Here is an 18044-nt window from a genome sequence, read left to right on the forward strand (position 1 = left end):
TATCTGAAAGCCTTGCTGCTATTTGCCTTTTTAAACTATGTATGTCTATTACTTTGATTTAAAAAAAATTAAACTAAAATGCAAATCTATTCCATGTTTATTAGAAACATTTGGAAAATAAAGTATAAAGATGAAAATAAAAATCATTCATTATCTACCACCAAGACACAGCCACTGTTAGTACTCATGCATATGATCTTCTAGTCTTATTTTCTTTCTAGCTAAACACTCTTTGATGAGCTCACAGCATTTAAGTTTTGTAGGCTCCTTTTACTATTTGTCATTATTAACACATTAACACATTCCTATACATTAAAACACGTTTTGTAGATACCAGTTTGGATGGCTTTATAATATTACGGTTTTGGAGTTGTGTGATTATTTAATGATTAATTTCTTTGTTGGACAGGTGCATTGCTTCAATCATTCAACATCATAAACAATGCTGTGATACATATCTTTATACATAAATTGTTGCTCTTTTTGTAATTATTTCCTTATGATATATCCCCAGAAGTTTATAAGAATTCTTAAATTAGTATTTTATTAAAGGACAAAATATGCTATCTTAGCAGAAAGAAGCAAGAAATATCCAAAGAGCTAATGAATTAAATTAACTCAGATTTCAATAATGGAAAGCATAGAAAAACATATCCAGGGACTAATAGGGCTTACTTTTTAGTGCAGGTTTTAGAAATATTGTTAAAGTACTTTTATGGTAATCTGGAAATAAATGTGGAGATTTTTAAAGGTAAAAAACTTACAGCTCATTGACCACAATGTTTACCTCTGCAGAAGGCCTAGGACTAGAGATGGTCATCAAGAGAGCTTTAACTTTACCTAGAATATTTGAACGTTTTACAAAGAGAATGAATTGAATTGCTATGTTATGTAATTTAAAATATTTATTTCTTTATATAGATCTCTCTTTTAAATGAATAAACTTTATTCCCTCTAGCCTCTAAGCATGGAAATAACTACTCATATCCTAAGGTGATTTACATAGTTGACAAAAGACTTTCAACTACCTTATTATTTGTCACAGAATCCCTGTAAGCCAGGCATTATTATCTTTTAATCTGTAATGCAGATATACACCTTAGACAGTATGGTTAAATTCTCAAACTTCCTTCTGCTGTAGAGCCTGATATTCAAGAAAATGGCCAAACCTTTCTTTCTAAACACCTCCCCTCTTCTGTTACCATACAGCTTATGTCTCTCTTCCTTTTTCTGAGTAAAAACCTACCTTCTCCACAGGGCTGTCCCTGAAGACACAACTCAAACGGATCTCCACTTAACTCCCTCCCTCACTCATGTCTTTTTGGAGTGCTTATTATGTTCCAGACCCCATGCTAAGAGATGAAAATAACTGCATGTTCAAGGCAGACAAAATCCCTGCTTTCCTTTGTGTGGCATGCATTCTCTTTAGGGAAGCAGAAAACAAAAGTTAGAAATACAAACAAAATGAAAATTAGTGCAATGAAGAATATCAGCTAGAGTGATGTGTTAGAAACTGATGATTTGGGGGGAAATGACTTTAGATAACGTGGTTAGAGCAGGCTTTCTAAGGAAGGGTCATTTGACAAGAGACCGAAGGATGAGAAAGAGACCGAAGGATGAGAAAGAGCCAGGCATGAGGACAGATGTGGGCATAGGTGGTGGAATACAGGAGTAGGGAGCATGAAGACTAGAATGCAGAGAGGAGTTCATGGGTTCAAGTGACCAGAAAAAAAAAGTAGTGACAATAATTGTACATAAATCAGATAGAAATTGATCATACCATGACCTGTTAAATATTTGTGTTTGCAATTTCACATGTAATAATTTTAACATCAGAGGCAGGCAAGAATGTCTATTAAGTACCTACTCCGGGCTGCCCAGCTGACAACCCCTGGGGATACCACTTGCCTTGTACTGATGTGAGTGAGGGTCCCTGCAGCTTTGTCATGTGGCAGTATTGCTGAACATTCTGCTAAACAGTTGACATGGATCATCTCATGGAATCCTTATAGCAACCCAGGGTGTAGATATTATAACTGTACCCACTTTAAAGAGAAACTGAGACTAGGTGAGCTTAGGTTACTTGCCCAAGGTTATATAACAGATTATGCAGCAGGCAAGCAGTAAAAAACATTTTTAACGTAGGTGGTCTGACTCCAGAGCTATTCTGCTTTGTGGTCCCCATCTGCCATTGATGTTGCATCTCATGAAACTCATATAAGCTCTGTAAAGGCAATAAGCATGCATTCTACTGTTTGGTACAGCTGCAACACACTCAACAGAATGCTATACTCCTAATATATGCTGAATATTGCTTATTGATTGATTCTATGGAAAAAATTAAGTATTAAGTCACTCATAATGTACAAAATCCAGAGAAAGCAGAAATCCTATGGCAATGGGTGAACTAATGATCTCACTGGTATACACTTTTGGGAACTCAACTAGAAACCCTTCCTTAGGGTCACTTACAACTGCTTTCCTTAGGAAATAACTCTAGGTCTGAAACTCAATCATTCTAAAATGACCTTGGATATATGGAATAGAAATAACATCTTGAGATGTTATTCTAATCAATTCATTGAGAATTAGTTAAGTAAGAATCTGAGAAGAAGGTTTTTGTGCTGCATGTTAACAGAGAAAAGAAGTCAACAAGACCTAATATTTCATCAAAATCATTGGGCCACATCTAGGAAAGGTCAAGTTCACGGTGAACTTTTTCTCCATCTTTTAGAATAAAAAATAGTAAGACTCATGCCAGTGATCCCAGGACTTTGAGAGGCTGAGGTAGGAGGAGTGCTTGAGGCCAGAAGTCTGAGACCAGCCTGTGCAACATTGTGAGACTCTGTCTCAAAAAAAAAAAAAAAAAATTAAACATAGCAGGGAATGGTGGTGCACACCTGTAGTCCTAGCTACTAGGGAGGCTGAGGTGGGAGGATCATTTAAGCCCAGGGGTTCCAGGCTGCAGTGAGCTACAATCGTGCCACTGCACTCCAGCTTATGTAACAGACCAAGACTCTGTTCCAAAAACAAAACAAAACAAAAAAAGAAAGAAATTAAGGAAAAAGGCACATGTACATTTTTGTGGCAGATAGATTCTTATGGTAGCAGCCCCACAATCTCTGCCTCCTGGTGTTCATGCCCCGTGTGATTCCTTATCCTTGAATGTGGGAAGGAAGGATTCATGACTTGCTTCGAACCTACAGAATGGGTAAAGATGGCAAGATGTAAGTCATTATGTGTACATGATTATGTGATTATGTTATATTAGATTGCAGCACCTGTATTGCACATGTGTTCTTTTTCTCTCCCTCCCCCTTCCTCTCTCCCATCTTTGCTAACTTTGAGGAGTCAAGAAACCATGCTGGGGAACCCCACACAGCACAGAACTATGAGGCAGACTGTAGGATCTGATGACAGCCAGAAAGAAGCCCTCATCCTAGTTGCAAGAAACTGAATTCTGCCAGCAACCTAAGTGAGCTTAGAAATAAATCCTTATCCATTCAAGCCTCAAGTGAGACCACAACCCCAGCCAAAGCCTTGATTGACATCACGTGAGACTCTAAGCAGAGGACCCGGTTAAGCCATGACTGAACTCCTGGCCCACCGAAACTGTGAGATGATAAGTGTATGTTGTTTTGTTGTTTTAAGTCACCAAGTTTGTAGTAATATCACTACATAAAAATAGAAAACTAAACATTGTCCCATTGAGGGAATTTAAATTCGAGGCACATCTTTGGAAACAAGCTTTGTATGAGAAGGTATAAAATTGGAACACTTGCCAGTGTATTGCTCATGCTGGAGATGAAGGTCAAAGGAAGCCATGCCTCCTGCCCTGTAGGACAGCCTTGACCTTTCTGAACCAGGATCCTTTTGCTCTCACTCTATGGAAGTGTTGAAATGTCAGCTGTGTTTGCATGTGTGAAGGGATCTTACACAGAGGGCCCATGTCTCAGAACATGCACGTGATGTTTTTACAGCAAAAATAATGTTGGTTTGCAGGACCTACATACGTAGGGTTTTACTAGAGCACAGAGGCCTTAGAAAAACCTCCCAACCCAGCAAGGTTGTGTTTTCTTTTCAAAGAAATACAAACCAAGCTTAATTTAAATCAATAGAGAAGGTAACAGTGATAAAAGGGGAAAAAAATTACCTAAGCACAGGATAACAAAAAAGAAAGTGGCAGTCAACATATATGAACCTGGGAGAGAGAAAATGCAACTAGAATTTAGGAGGAACTATTCCTTTTTCTCCTAGAAATGTGCTGATTTCCCTTCCTGTTAGGAGGTCCTAGCTGAGTGCCTTTTCGTTGAAAGGGTAGCATGTACACTGTACACACCAACCATTTGCTTATTAAAGGTTCCTGTTCTCCTTCCAGCACCTGTAGCAAGAAGTGGGATGTTCTGGATTGGAAGAGAAACAGCAAAATGTTAGCAAAACAGTTTAAAGGAAAAGCTGTAAGAGAAGATGAAAACAGCTTACAATGATCCAAAGGGAGGCATTAAGGCAATGAGGAAATGTTAATGCAGGCTAAAGACAAGTCTGGGAAGAAAATGAAAAAATTCCCCTAATGGGTGATTCAAAAACAATCATAAGAATAATAATAGTTGAAAAAAACACTAGTAGAATTAAGCAAGAATACTGAAGATAATTTATTAACATATTGGCCTGGCACAGTGGCTCACACCTGTAATTCCAGCATTTTGGGAGGCCAAGGCAGAAGCTCACTTAAGCGCAGGAGTTCAAGACCGGCCTGGTCAACATAGCAAGATGCCAACTCTACAAAAAAAAAAAAATTACCCAGGCATGGTGGCACACACCTATAGTCCTAGCTACTAGGGAGGCTGAGGTGGAAGGATCACTTGAGACCAGGAGTTTAAGGCTGCAATGGCTATTATCGTGCCACTGCACTCCAGCCTGGGTGACAGAGCAAAATTGTCTCTAATAAAAAATTATATTGGTTTCTTCACTGAGCTAAGTTTTCATTCATTTAACCTATATTAGCATATACTAGCTTTTATATTTCTTTCCAACCCTAGAAGGTAAATAATGTTATTAATCCCCATTTTACAGACAAGACTGAAAGAGGTTAACTTGCCTAAGTCACATGGATAGAAAGTAGAAGAGCTAAGTTTTGAAGTCAGAACTCTCTGATCCTAGTTTTCTCACATTTAATGCAAGAAATCTCAAGTTCTATGGTATAATAGAAAGAAAATGCAGGGCACTGTCTATGTTAAGAAATACCCATGTGCAAATGGGAAGAAACGTAATGAGTTATTCCTGGGGGCTGAGGTGCCGGCAATTGAAGAAAAGTGTCCCTGTGAGATAGAAGAACAAAGGCACCCAAGACATGAGCAGGAGAAATGCTCTGGGAATAAAATAGAATAGTGGAAAATGGATCCCTTGTTCTTTGATTTAAAAATTACTTTTCTAACCATTGTGCCAGTGTTTCATATAGTGAATCAAAGAGATGGCCTGTGGCAGAATCACCTAGGACCTTTGTTAAAAGTGAGATCCCTGCACCCTGATTCAGGTCATTTATGTAATGAGTTATTCCTGGAGGCTGAGGTGCATGGCAATATCCCTGAGAGATGAGTAGAACAAAGGCGCCCAAGACATGAATGGGAGAAATGCTCTTGGAATAAAATAGTCAGAATAGTGGAAAACAGATCCCTTGTTCTTTGATTTAAAAACTACTTTTTGTAGTTTTGTGTCTGTAATGGTTAATACTGAGTGTCAACTTGACTGGATTGAAGGATGCAATATTAATCCTGGGTGCGTCTGTGTGAGTGTTGCCAAAAGAGATAAACATTTGAGCCGGTGGGCTGGGGAAGGCAGATCCACCCTTCATCTGGTGGGCACAATCTAATCGGCTTCTGGCAAACATAAAACAGGCAGAAAAATGCGAAAAGAGAGATGGGTCTAGCCTACCAGCCTGTATCTTTCTCCCATGCTGGATGCTTCCTGCCCTCACACACTGCACTCCAAGTTCTTCAGTCTGGGGACTCGGACTGGCTCTCCTTGCTCCTCAGCTTGCAGACAACTTATTGTGGGACCTTGTGATTGTGTAAGTTAATACTTAATAAACTCCTCTTCATATATATAATACTATCTATCTATCTATCTATCTATCTATCTATCTATCTATCTATCTATCTATTAGTTCTGTACCTCTAAGAGAATTCTGACTAATGTAGATTTTGGTACCAGGAGTGGTTCTAGAGGAACAGAATATTAAGGATAGAGTTCTTTAATTATTTTGGGGTTTCTGGAGTTGGCTGCTTAATATGATTAGACCCAAAAATGCTAAAGACTTTACTTCTAATAGTATAGAAAACACTGATAGTCCTGAGCTGTTTAGAGAGTTATGCAAAATAAATGCATTTGACACTCCTGATTCACCGCTTGTGAAAGGCAAGGAGTTTAGTGACTCTATGCTACCTTTGACCATATGTGGAGAACCAAGGAACATAATGAAGCTGGTTGGTTGCTCCTAAGTTCAGTGGATAAAGTGATGAAAGAAAATGATAAACTCAGGGATTCTGTCTCTCGGCTTTAGAAGCAGATACTGAGCCTCAAATCTGCTAAGATTGCCCTGAGTGAGAGTCTTATCTCCTGTAGAGAAAGAGCTGAAATTGTGGAAAAACAGACACAAGCTTTTATCATGTGAGTAGCTGATCTGCAATGAAAGATGTATGCACAGCCTTGCCAGGTGTCTACTGTTAAAGTGAGGGCATTGATTGGAAAAGAACAGGACCCTGCAACTTGGACTGGGGACATGTGGGAGGACCCTGATGGAACTGGGGACACTGAGTTTGTAAACTCTGATGAACCTTTTTTGCCAGAAGGAACAGCTTCCCCATCCCCAGTAGTGGCAACATCCCTTCCCTGACCCATGGTGCCATCAGCCTTTCCACCTTTGTCTGAGGAGATAAATCCTGTGCTGCCTGAGGCAACAGTGATGGCCTCCCCTGAGGCACTTGCCAGGCAAGATAATGTTGATTCTCCTCAGGAGCCACTTCCAACACCCCTGTTTGCTTCTAGACCTATAACTAGACTAAAGTCCCAGTGGGCCCCTGGAGGTGAGGTTGAGAGTGTGACTCATGAAGCAGTACACTACACTTGAAAATAACTGTTTGAGTTATCTAATTTATATAAATAGCAATCTGGAGAACAGCCATGGGAATGGATATTAAGGGTATGGGACAATGGTGGAAGGAACACTGAGTTGGATCAGGCTGAATTTACTGATTTGTGCCTACTAAGTAGGGACTCTGCATTTAATGTTGCAGCTCAGGGAGTTAAAAAAAGGTTCTTACAGTTTATTTGCTTGGTTAGCTGAAATATGGATTAAAAGATGGCCCACTGTGAGCAAGCTGGAAATGCCTGATCTCCCTTGGTTTAATGTAGAGGAAGGGATCCAAAGGCTTAGGGAGATTGGGATGGTGGAGTGGATTAGTCACATTAGACCTACTCATCCCAGCTGGGAGGGTTCAGAAGATATACCCTTGACTAATGTCTTGTTAAATAGATTTGTGAGGGCAGCACCTGCATCTTTGAAGAGCCCTGTAATTGCTCTTCTCTGTATGTCAGATCCAGTGGTGGGAATAGGAGTAACTCAACTACAAAATTTAAATACGATGGGAATAATTGGATCCTGAGGTGGCAGGGGCCAAGTGGCATCACTCAACCATCAAAGGCAAGGTGGCGTAGCTACCATAATGGACAGCAGAGGCAAAGTGGCAACCAGAACAGTCTGACTCGTGTAGAGCTCTGGCATTGGCTAATTAATCACAGCGTTCCTAGAAGTGAAATTGATAGGAGCCTACTGCATTCCTACTTAAATTATACAAACAGAAAACTTCTAGGTCGAATGGACAAAAGACTAATCTGAATTATAAAAACAGAGAATCACAGCCCCTCAATCAATTTCCAGACTTGAGCCAGCTTACAGACCCAGAACCCTTTGAATGAAGAGGAGGCTGGATACCCTTGAGAAAGGACACCACTACATTACTGACAATTTATGCAGTGAATCTTTCTCCCATCCTTCCCCAAGGAGACCTCCAGCCTTTTACCAGGGTAACTGCATTGAGGAAAGGGAAATGATCAGAAATGTGGGGGACTACTGGACACTGGCTCTGAGCTGACGTTGATTCCAGGGGACCCAAAATGTCATTGTGGTCCTCCAGTTAAAGTAGGGGTTTATGGGGGTCAGGTAATTAATGGAGTTTTAGCTCAGGTCTGACTTACAGTGGGTCCCTGGACTCATCCTGTGGTCATTTCCTCAGTGCCAGAATGCATAATTGGCATAGACATACTTAGCAGCTGGCAGAACCCCACATTGGCTCCCTGATTGGCAGGGTGGTGGCTATTATGGTAGGAAAGGCCAAATGGAAGCCATTAGAGCTAACTCTACCTAGAAAAATAGTAAGTCGAAAACAATATCACATCCCTGGAGGGATTGCAGAGACTAGTGCCCCCATCAAGGACTTGAAAGACGCAGGGGTGGTGATTCTCACCACATCCCCATTCAGCTCTCCCATTTGGCTTGTGCAAAGACAGATGAATCTTGGAGAATGACAGTGGATTATCATAAGCTTAACCAAGTGGTGACTGCAATTGCAGCTGCTATACCAGATGTGGTTTCATTGTTTGAGCAAATTAACACATCTCCTGGTACCTACTATGCAGCCATTGACTTGACGAATGCCTTTTTTCTTCATTCCTGTCCATAAGGCCCACCAGAAGCAATTTGCCTTCAGCTAGCAAGGCCAGCAATATACTTTTACTGTCCTACCTCAGGGGTATATCAACTTTCCAACTTTGTGTCATAATCTTATTCAGAGAGACCTTGATTGCTTTTTCATTTCCATAAGATATCACACTGGTCTGTTGCATTGATGACATTATGCTGATTGGATCCAGTGAGCAAGAAGAGCAAACACACTGGACTTATTGGTGAGACATTTGCATGCCAGAGGATGGGAAATAAATCCGACTAAAATGCAGGGAGCTTCTACCTCAGTAAAATTTCTAGGGGTCCAGTGGCGTGGGCCTGTTGAGATAGGCCCTTTAAGGTAAAGAATAAGTTGCCACGTTTGGCTCCTCCTACAACCAAGAAAGAGGCACAATGCCTAGTGGGCCTATTTGGATTTTGGAGGCAACACATTCCTCATTTGGGTGGGTTACTCTGGCCCATTTATTGAGTGACCTGAAAGGCTGCCAGTTTTGAGTGTAGTCCAGAAAAGGAGAAGGCTCTGCAACAGGTTCAGGCTGCTGTGCAAGCTGTTCTGCCACTTGGGCCATATGACCCAGCAGATCCAATGGTGCTTGAGGTGTCAGTGGCAGATAGAGATGCTGTTTGGAGCCTTTGGCAGGCTCCTATAGGTGAATCACAGTGGAGGCCACTAGGATTTTGGAGCAAGGCCCTGCCATCCTCTGCAGATAACTACTCTCCCTTTGAGAGACAGTTCTTGACCTCTTACTGGGCTTTTGTGGAAACTGAACATTTGACTATGGGCCATCAAGTCACCATGTGACCTGAACTGCCTATCATGAACTGGGTGCTTTCTGACCCCATCTAGCCATAAAATGGGTCGTGCACAGCACCATGTTTCATCTAGTGAATCAAAGAGATGACCTGCAGCAGAATCACCTGGGAATTTCGTTAAAAGTGAGATCCCTGCACCCTGATTCAGATCCTTTTTAACAAGCATTGACCTGGATACACACTAAAGCTAGAGAAAGATTCTGCACTGGTATGTAAGCTGGGGAATGCTACTTACTAGGAGTGATGGCCATAGTAACGAGGTATGTTTTAGTAACACTGATAGGAAGCTTAGCTCACTGTGGGACCAAAATCACATATTTACCTGACCTAAATCCATGGCACAGGTAAAGTAAAGAGGAAGAAGAAGGAGGAGTAGAACAAGGAGGATGAGGAGAGAGAAGAAGGAGGGAGGAGGGGAAGAAGGAGAAGGAGGAAGAGAAGGAGAAGGAAGAGAGGAATAAGTTGACATCACCTATCCTTTCATTCCTACCATAAACAAATGAATGAAGGAATGAATGGGACATGCTATAAGCTGACAGCATGTGCCCCTGGCCTGGTCTCCCTGGATGAAGCTGTAGTGAGTGGAGGTGAGCACAACATCAGCACTGCCAAGCGTCTACAGCTAGAGCAGGAACATGGCTGATGGAGCATAATGCATCACCAGTGACCAAGACAAAGGGAAGTCTGAATGGACTGTCAGTTTGGGGAACACCTGTAAGATGCCTGAAATTTGAGATTTCTGTAACCAAAAGATCTATAGTCTCAGGATGTGTATTCAGGTTTTTCTGCGTACAGCATGACTTCTGGGAAGAACGTTAAAGGTGGGCTGCCCAGGAGGTTGTGGCCTGCCTTCTCTGCATCTCTCGGCTAGACAAAAGGCGTAGAACATTGGATTTCACTCTCTTTACTTTTATGCTTTCTGTTGAAAGGGCAAAAAGTAGACTGCAGATGAACCCAAGAGATGACTCACTATGGAATGCTTTTCCTTTCTATCATCTCTGGAGAAAGGCATTTTATCCCAGCATCTCTCTTACTGCAGACAATTACCTGAATACCTGCAGCCCCTCTACTTCTAAAGGCATCCTTGCAGTGTGTTCACTGTTATTACTCTTGACAACAGACGTGAGACTGAGAATGATATTTCTAAAAATAAAATGGCTCCACGATTGCACTACTTGTCCCAGAATCACACTATCTCCTGAAACAGAGCCGGAACACCATTCATAGCAACTCCCTTACTGCCAGGAGATTTGTTTTCAATGCACCTGACAAGCCACATGCGATTCATCCTCAAAGCCTACTTGTCAGGGGAATAAATACCAAGTGTCAGAACTTCCTGAGAAATCTAGTGATGGAAAAGCCTTTTAAGTATGAACAAATTAAATTCTGTTCTAACACCGGCAACAGAAGGAAAGCAAAGTGAAGTGGTGCAGAGGAGAAAGTCCAGGTCCAATTTTGGATAAGGCTGAAGATGAGTTACACCGTTAATGCAAAACAGATACACAAAGCTTTTTCAGACAGCAGATGCCCAGGAAAAGGAGGCTGGTCTGGGAATGTCTTGCAGCCAGGAGAGGCCCTTTGCTTCTGACAATTAGATAATTTTTCATGAAAACATCAATCCCTAGAAGTTCATTGTAGAATCATCTTTGCAACTGCTTTTGCCACCTGTGTCCTGGGGTCATTTCTCCAGGCTTCCTATTCCAGGGCTAACATGTGTGCATCCTAATTTCCTCATCTTGTTTCCACCTCTGCATCTCTCTAGTGCTGTCAGACCAAACAGATATGCTCTAGATGACCACTCAGTACTTCAGGCTGGAGGCTTCTCCAAGCCAACACATTAGAGGAGCTCTAGAAATCTAACAGTGTAATGGTTTCCATTAAATATTGAATCTTGCCCTGTAGGGGTGGAGCCTAGAAATTCATAAATTATGTAATCTAAGGGCTTTGCTGATGACTGATAAAATCAAATTAGCTGCTTTGGGATAAGGATGAATTTGAAACATAATTTCCTCCTTTGAAGAGACAGTGACAAATCTCTTTGATGGGTCTGCATGTCAAGGTTTTTTTTTTCTGGTAGAAAATTTAACAGGATCTTTTGTTAGGCAAAGTAAATGAGACTGGCTTAGGTTATGAACTAGTTTTTTTTTTCCCAAAAAATGTTTATTTTTGTTATATTATTAAAGCCATACCCACCCATACAAATTTTGTTTTTAAAAGCAGGAAAAAAATTCACCCATAATTCTAACAGTCCAATAAAACCTGACATTTAGAGCATCTCCTTTCAGGCATGTTGTTGTATGATCATGCATATTTCTACAGAATTGAAGTCATATAATATGTAGATACACATATACACACATATATATGAATATTTATTTTATATATTCATTAAAACCTGATTCTTAATGGCTGTAAAATATTTCATATTCTGTTTCAATTTTTGATTACTGCTTTACGATACTTATTCCACCAAAGGGTACAAATAGTTTTAAGTAGCTTAACATACATTACCAGATGATTTTCCATAAATTCTGATTCAATTAGTAATCCAGCCAGTAATACATGGACTTTTAATTTTCTTTTTTGGGCTGGGCATTGTATTAGTCTGTTTTCACGCTTCTGACAAAGACATACCGGAGACTAAGTAATTTATAAAGAAAAAGAGGTTTAATGGACTCACAGTTCTATGTGGCTGGGGAGGCCTCACAATCACGGTGGAAGGCAAAAGGCACATCTTACCTGGCAGCAAGCAAGAGAGAAAATTAGGACCAAGCAAAAGGGTTTCCCCTTGTAAAACCATCAGATCTCATGAGACTTGCTACCACAAGAACAGTACAGCAGGAACCACTCCCATGATTCAATTATCTCCCACTGGGTCCCTCCTGCAACATGTGGGAATTATGGGAGCTACAACTGAAGATGAGACATGGGTGGGTACAGAGCCTAATCGTATCAGGCATTAAAAACTTATAACAGAATTCACTTAATACATGTCAATACTTTCCAAAATATTTACTAATTTGTTAGGTGAAAACAGTATCTCATTGCTCTTTGAGCCGACTCATGACATTTATTGCTCTTTAGGCTTTGAAATTACTTTTTTATTTTTTAAATTGAAGTAATGCCTGAACAGTTTTGCCCTGCTCTACTTCTCCCTGGTTGTAAAATTTCCTAACTCACTACGTGAGTAATTATGACTGGTAGAACCAAGAGTGTGTGTTTTGAAGTAAAAATATGTTACTTGTTGTAACCAGAATAATTCCCTAGTCACACACAATCCAGTACTAGTGTGGTTTCTCATTAAACAAACAGGACAGGAGGCAAGATTAATAGTTTTAAAACATATATCTACCTTTAGTCTTCTCTCTTAGAGAACATTGTTTTAAAGATCCAGTTTGTAATCCATGCTATTACTTTTTAAAATTCCTTTGCTTTATTTATGTATTTTTCCATCATCACTGTTTAAAAGCTTCTTACTCACTTTCCCCTCTCTTCATCACACACTGCATCCAACATCTCACACCACTTAGTCCTTGCCTTGTGTGTCACAGCCCCTTTCCTCTCAGCCCTCCTGTCTTACATTCCTCTATCCCTACTTTAAATTTGGAGTCACTAAAGTCTAGAATCAGGTTGCCAAAGAATGCACTCTGGCTGGTAAAATGATCAGACACCCACTTGCACACTGATACATCTTTTCATCACACTGGCTTTTTGAACCCTACTAACTGTCAATATATAAATGAGGCTTTGCAGCTCACCATCATCATTTGCACAATATAGTCTTGACTCAAACTGAGTTAGCACTGGTCGGTGCCCACAAGAGTAAACAGTTAAAAAGTAATTATTTGGTGCCCGCCATGTTCAAGGTATTGTGCTACATGCTCAAGAAGCAGGAATAAGTTGCAAAGATGAAGATTATCTGGTTCCTTTCTAAGTACCTTCAGTTGGAAAGATGAAACACATAAACATGGGGAGAAAAACCCTACCTGTCAAAATAAAAGGTAATAATGATGAAATTAAAGAGAAATATGTTTGAAAAATAATAGCCACTAGACTAGTGCAACCAAGGCTGCAACACATATTCTGCCATCCTTTTTTTTTTTTTTTCCAAACAAGATACATCCATCCCAAATTGAAAGATATGGCAGTAAGGTCTCCAGCTTCCAACTTTTCAATGTAGTCTGGGTCTAGAGAAGGTGGCCTTAAATTTTGGATTCACCAAATGTGGTTTTGCTATCATGAATAGAGTTGCTACATGGTCTACGATGGAAGAAGTGCCCATTTCATCTGTTGTTTATTGAGTGTGGCAGGCACTGTGCCATCCACTGGGGATAGCTGTGCACACAACAGAGATGGCCCTTGCTTTCCAGCAGTTTCCAGGTGGTGTATTTTGTGAACCGGCCTCAATATTAGCTCTGGTTGACCTTGTTTTCCCTTTGCCTAATCTTTCTTCCTCACTTCTAAGTCTTTAACTTTTTCTGTGTTGTATGTTTCTTTGTAAGATGCCATAAATTCCTAACACAAAACTGAATATAAACAATGAATGAATGTTTCCAGTTAGTCATGTGCCAGCATTTCTTGCCTTGTACTTGATCAGCTACTTGAGGACAAGGACTCTGTCTCCTTCATTAGAACATAGTATTTATCTTTATGTTTGTCTTCATACTCAGCACTGGATGTGGTATAGTACTCAACAAATATTTGTAGATATAATTTGTCCCACTATAATACTTTCTTTTTTTTTTTTTGAGACGGAATCTCACTCTGTCTCCAGGCTGGGGTGCAGTGGCATGATCTTGGCTCACTGCAACCTCTGCCTCCTGGGTTCAAGCGATTTTCTTTCCTCAGCCTCTCAAGAAACTGAGGCTACAGGTGTGTGCCACCATGCTCAGCTAATTTTTGTATTTTTAGTAGAGACAGGGTTTCACCATATTGGCCAGGATGGTCTCAATCTCTTGACCTCATGATCCGCCCACCTCAGCCTACCAAAGTGCTGGGATTACAGGCATGAGTCACTACACCCAACTGATGGGTACTGTCCTTGATTAAAAAAATAGTTCTGTAATCACTTAGGCAAGGGATGATGAACTAGCCTAAGTAAAGTATTTGCACCGGAAGTATTGGGTTTTTACAAATCTGCTGGATTAGGAGTAGATAAAAGCCACCCAAAACTGATAACTTGACTTTCCAGGAAAAAAATACTTGCTCAATAGTTCATTATAATCACTGAGAACCAAGATAAAAATTGTCTCACTGAGAGACACTTTTGTTACAGACTCTCACTGAAGCTCAGAATCAGGATGAAAAATAGGACTGTAGTAGAGGTAAACTGAGTAATTCTATCTTGCCCAGTTTACATTTGACACCCAAAGAGAAAAAAATTAGGAATAAAAAGGCTTGCTTTTTCTTTGGAAATAATCCTTCCCTGGTCTGACTTAGCAAGGAACACTGCTATCTAATGAAGCAACGTGGAGTGGTCAGCAATGAAAGATAATGTCTATAAGACTCCTCCTTTGGGTCTGGCCCATGATGGGCACTTTGTGATGTAATTACTGACAGTAATAGGGCGGTAGTTTAACCAGGATGTGATCACCACGGCATCCATCTAATGAGTATGAGTGGGCATTTCTCCTGTCTGTGAGGGAGACAGAAGAATGCTGGGGAGGCACAAATGAACAAACACACCAAAGAATTCTGGCTCTAGAAACTGGGAAGGAGCTCATGGAGAAGGCCTTGGAGGTTGAGTGAGTCAAATAGCCAGGCAGAGAGAGAAGGATGGGTGTTAGTGCAGGAGCGGGAAGCCATGAGTACCAAGGCCTGGTGATGGAAAATGTGCTCAGCTTTCGGTTAGGCAGGTTGTATGGCTGGACCATTGAGGTGACATCGAAAGACCAAAGTATCAATGTATTTTGAGACATATGTGTGACTGAATTGCATGCTCTGGTTCGTCACAGATGTTTAGAGCCCCATATAGCCAGATCCAGGCCAGGGTGCTTATCTCATGCATTTCTTGTGGGCCCTGGGGGGAATCACATGGAAGTACGCTCCCTCCCCTGTCTTCCCACCCCCCACATCCCCCTCCCCCCATCTAAGCTAGGACAGTTTCTACACACCTTCTGGGAATGGGAGAACTAACATTGTTATCTCATTCATGTGGACAAGTGGTTCTTAAGATACAGTCGCTGAAATCCTAAGGTTCCTTTGAAAATGCCTCATATTCCTTTGAAAAACAGTGTAAAATAAAGTGGGGAGGGAGTGGGAGCAAACGCCTATTCCCCATGTCAAAGACAACAGGTCAGTGTTGGTCTGTTTTATGTATTAGTCCTTTGTATAATGTTTTCTCTGAAAAAAAAAGGATTCTATGCCACCAAAACAAACAAACAACAATAAAACATTTTTATATCTGAATATTTTGAAAACCACAGCAAACTTGTGGGGTTGAGGGGAGGGAAGAGGGAAGAGAAGAGACAGGAGAGGTGAGTGCAAAAAGGAGGGATGTGAAAGGCCAGGTATCCATATCAATTGCCAGAATGATTGCTTTTGTAAAACAATAGGAATTGTTTTAAATCTGCTTAGGCAGAGGAGGGAAGTTCCAAATCTATAGCTAAATGTAACTTGGAATTTTAAGACTTTCACCTTCTGCAAGAAATGGAAGAATCTACTACATGGAAATATGGGAGAGAGAAGACGCATTTCTCTTAGCTTGAGCAAGCTGTAAATAGGCAAACTTCAATTATAATCCATATTTCTTTCAAATAAGGAAACAAGTCTCAGAAAGTTAAGTAACATTCTACAAATCTCACAGTTGGTAATAATAGGGGTAATTAATAAACTTAGAGATGGCTGATGGAGATCATGTAACATGTTTCCAACTGCTCCAAGTCCAATTTCAAGAGCAAACACTGGCTATGGGACCCAAGATCATTTGGTTACATTGGACAATTCCACAGGAAGAACATCATCCACCACAGCTACTGAAATCTTTGGATCTTTTGTTTTATGACTCTTATCTCCTGTCCTCTATCCCCCCGGTGGACTACCATATAGTTTTTAAAGCCTTGAGAGGAATGAGATATGCCAAGCTTTTATATGCAAAAAAGTGTGGTTAATGGGGTTGTAATTACATCTTAATTATTATCAAAAATTTATCTTTATGCCAATCACCCTCAAAGCTTCAAATAAATATATTAAAACTTTTATCTTAAAAAAGATTTGTATTTGTAATCAAATATTCTATTCCATATAGTTCAGAGCCAATATCTATTTAGTTCTTTTTTTTACCCCTAATCTCTTAGTCTCAGCTAACTCATTTTTTAAATGAACATAATCAGGCCTGCTTCAAAGAGTGGTAGAGCAATATTAACGTACATGTCTTTCTGCTCTACCTGATTATAAAGTTCCTGAATGGAACAGTTGTCTCACTGAGTTAATAAATTATTTCACTAGATGGAAGTTGTTGTTTTACAGGTACTGCCTATAAGGTTGGCTCCCCAGGGTTTAAGGTCACAGCAGTTTCATAGCTGAGCACTGACGGGGCACACAGCTCTGATCACGGTAAGGAGATGTGGCCAACAGGAAGAAAGACACAATAGCACAACAGGGAAGGAGGAAGGGAAGCAGGAGGGAGGCATAAATACACAAGAACCTACATGGACAAACAGAGCAAAAGAGCAAATGATGACTGTCAATGGCAAGATCCTCTCTCATCTCAATTTGTTCTTGTGCTGTTATCACCATGGAGGTTTCCCTGCCTTCAGCGTCCTCCAGGCTCCTCTCAGGCTCTGCAGGCACCTCTTCTCTATCTCCTCCTGCTGCCCTAGGCTGAGCTGAATTCAGCTTCTGTGCATTCTGCACTTTATATGCTTCCTTCTCCTTCTGACCTGTATCTGTGAATTCCTGCCACATGGAGGAAGCCCCATCAGTGCCTGCTCAAAGGTTCTGCACCTCACGCAGATTCAGGGAGTAAACAGGAGAATATACCTCCTGGGAGTGATCTTGCATCATCTAAGTTCTATGCAACTGACACACAGTAAACTGTTTGAAATAAGTCTTGGTAACATCTTTTATCATTGTTCAAAATAGCTACAAGTGAATGTTAAAAGCCTTCTTTTTGCTAGCTGCACTGTGAAGTGGTTTAGTCTGAACAGAATTGAAGCACACATCTCAGGGATGGTTGTGGAGAGTCATTTTAATGAAAGTCACCTTCTAGCTCCAAAGGCCCTTGTCCAACTGGTCTGCTAGTCCAGGAATTCTCTGCAAGTTGGCAAGAACAAAACCTTGATGGCCTTGAGCTGTAGTCCAGTTGAATCCCTGTGTGTTAATTGCATGTCAAACTGCAGCAAGGAAGGCAGACAGAGGGGCTGAGCGCTGTTTATTGGTTGTTTGAAGCTGAAACACTTTTCATACAAGTCCTACAGATCTCTCTCTGTCTGCCTTACTGACAGGGTAGGTAGGACCCAATCAGGTCACTGCCTTCATTACTGCATCATTC

At 40.7% G+C, this 18044-nt stretch overlaps 2 long non-coding RNA genes across 2 annotated transcripts in view; one reads left to right on the plus strand and one right to left on the minus strand.

Moving 5' to 3' along the window:
• The window catches only part of LOC129532723 (uncharacterized), a 309267-nt gene that overhangs the window by 110742 nt on the left and 180481 nt on the right, over positions 1-18044 (minus strand). The window contains exon 2 of the long non-coding RNA XR_008678602.2: positions 12234-12292. This is a non-coding gene — a long non-coding RNA (uncharacterized lncRNA). The remainder of the gene's footprint in view (positions 1-12233; positions 12293-18044) is intronic.
• The window catches only part of LOC129532725 (uncharacterized), a 54366-nt gene that overhangs the window by 8149 nt on the left and 28173 nt on the right, over positions 1-18044 (plus strand). The gene's annotated exons all lie outside the window — the stretch shown is intronic.

This window comes from Gorilla gorilla, chromosome 2 (genome assembly GCF_029281585.2).
Source record: "Gorilla gorilla gorilla isolate KB3781 chromosome 2, NHGRI_mGorGor1-v2.1_pri, whole genome shotgun sequence".
NCBI classification, from domain to species: Eukaryota; Metazoa; Chordata; class Mammalia; order Primates; family Hominidae; genus Gorilla; species Gorilla gorilla.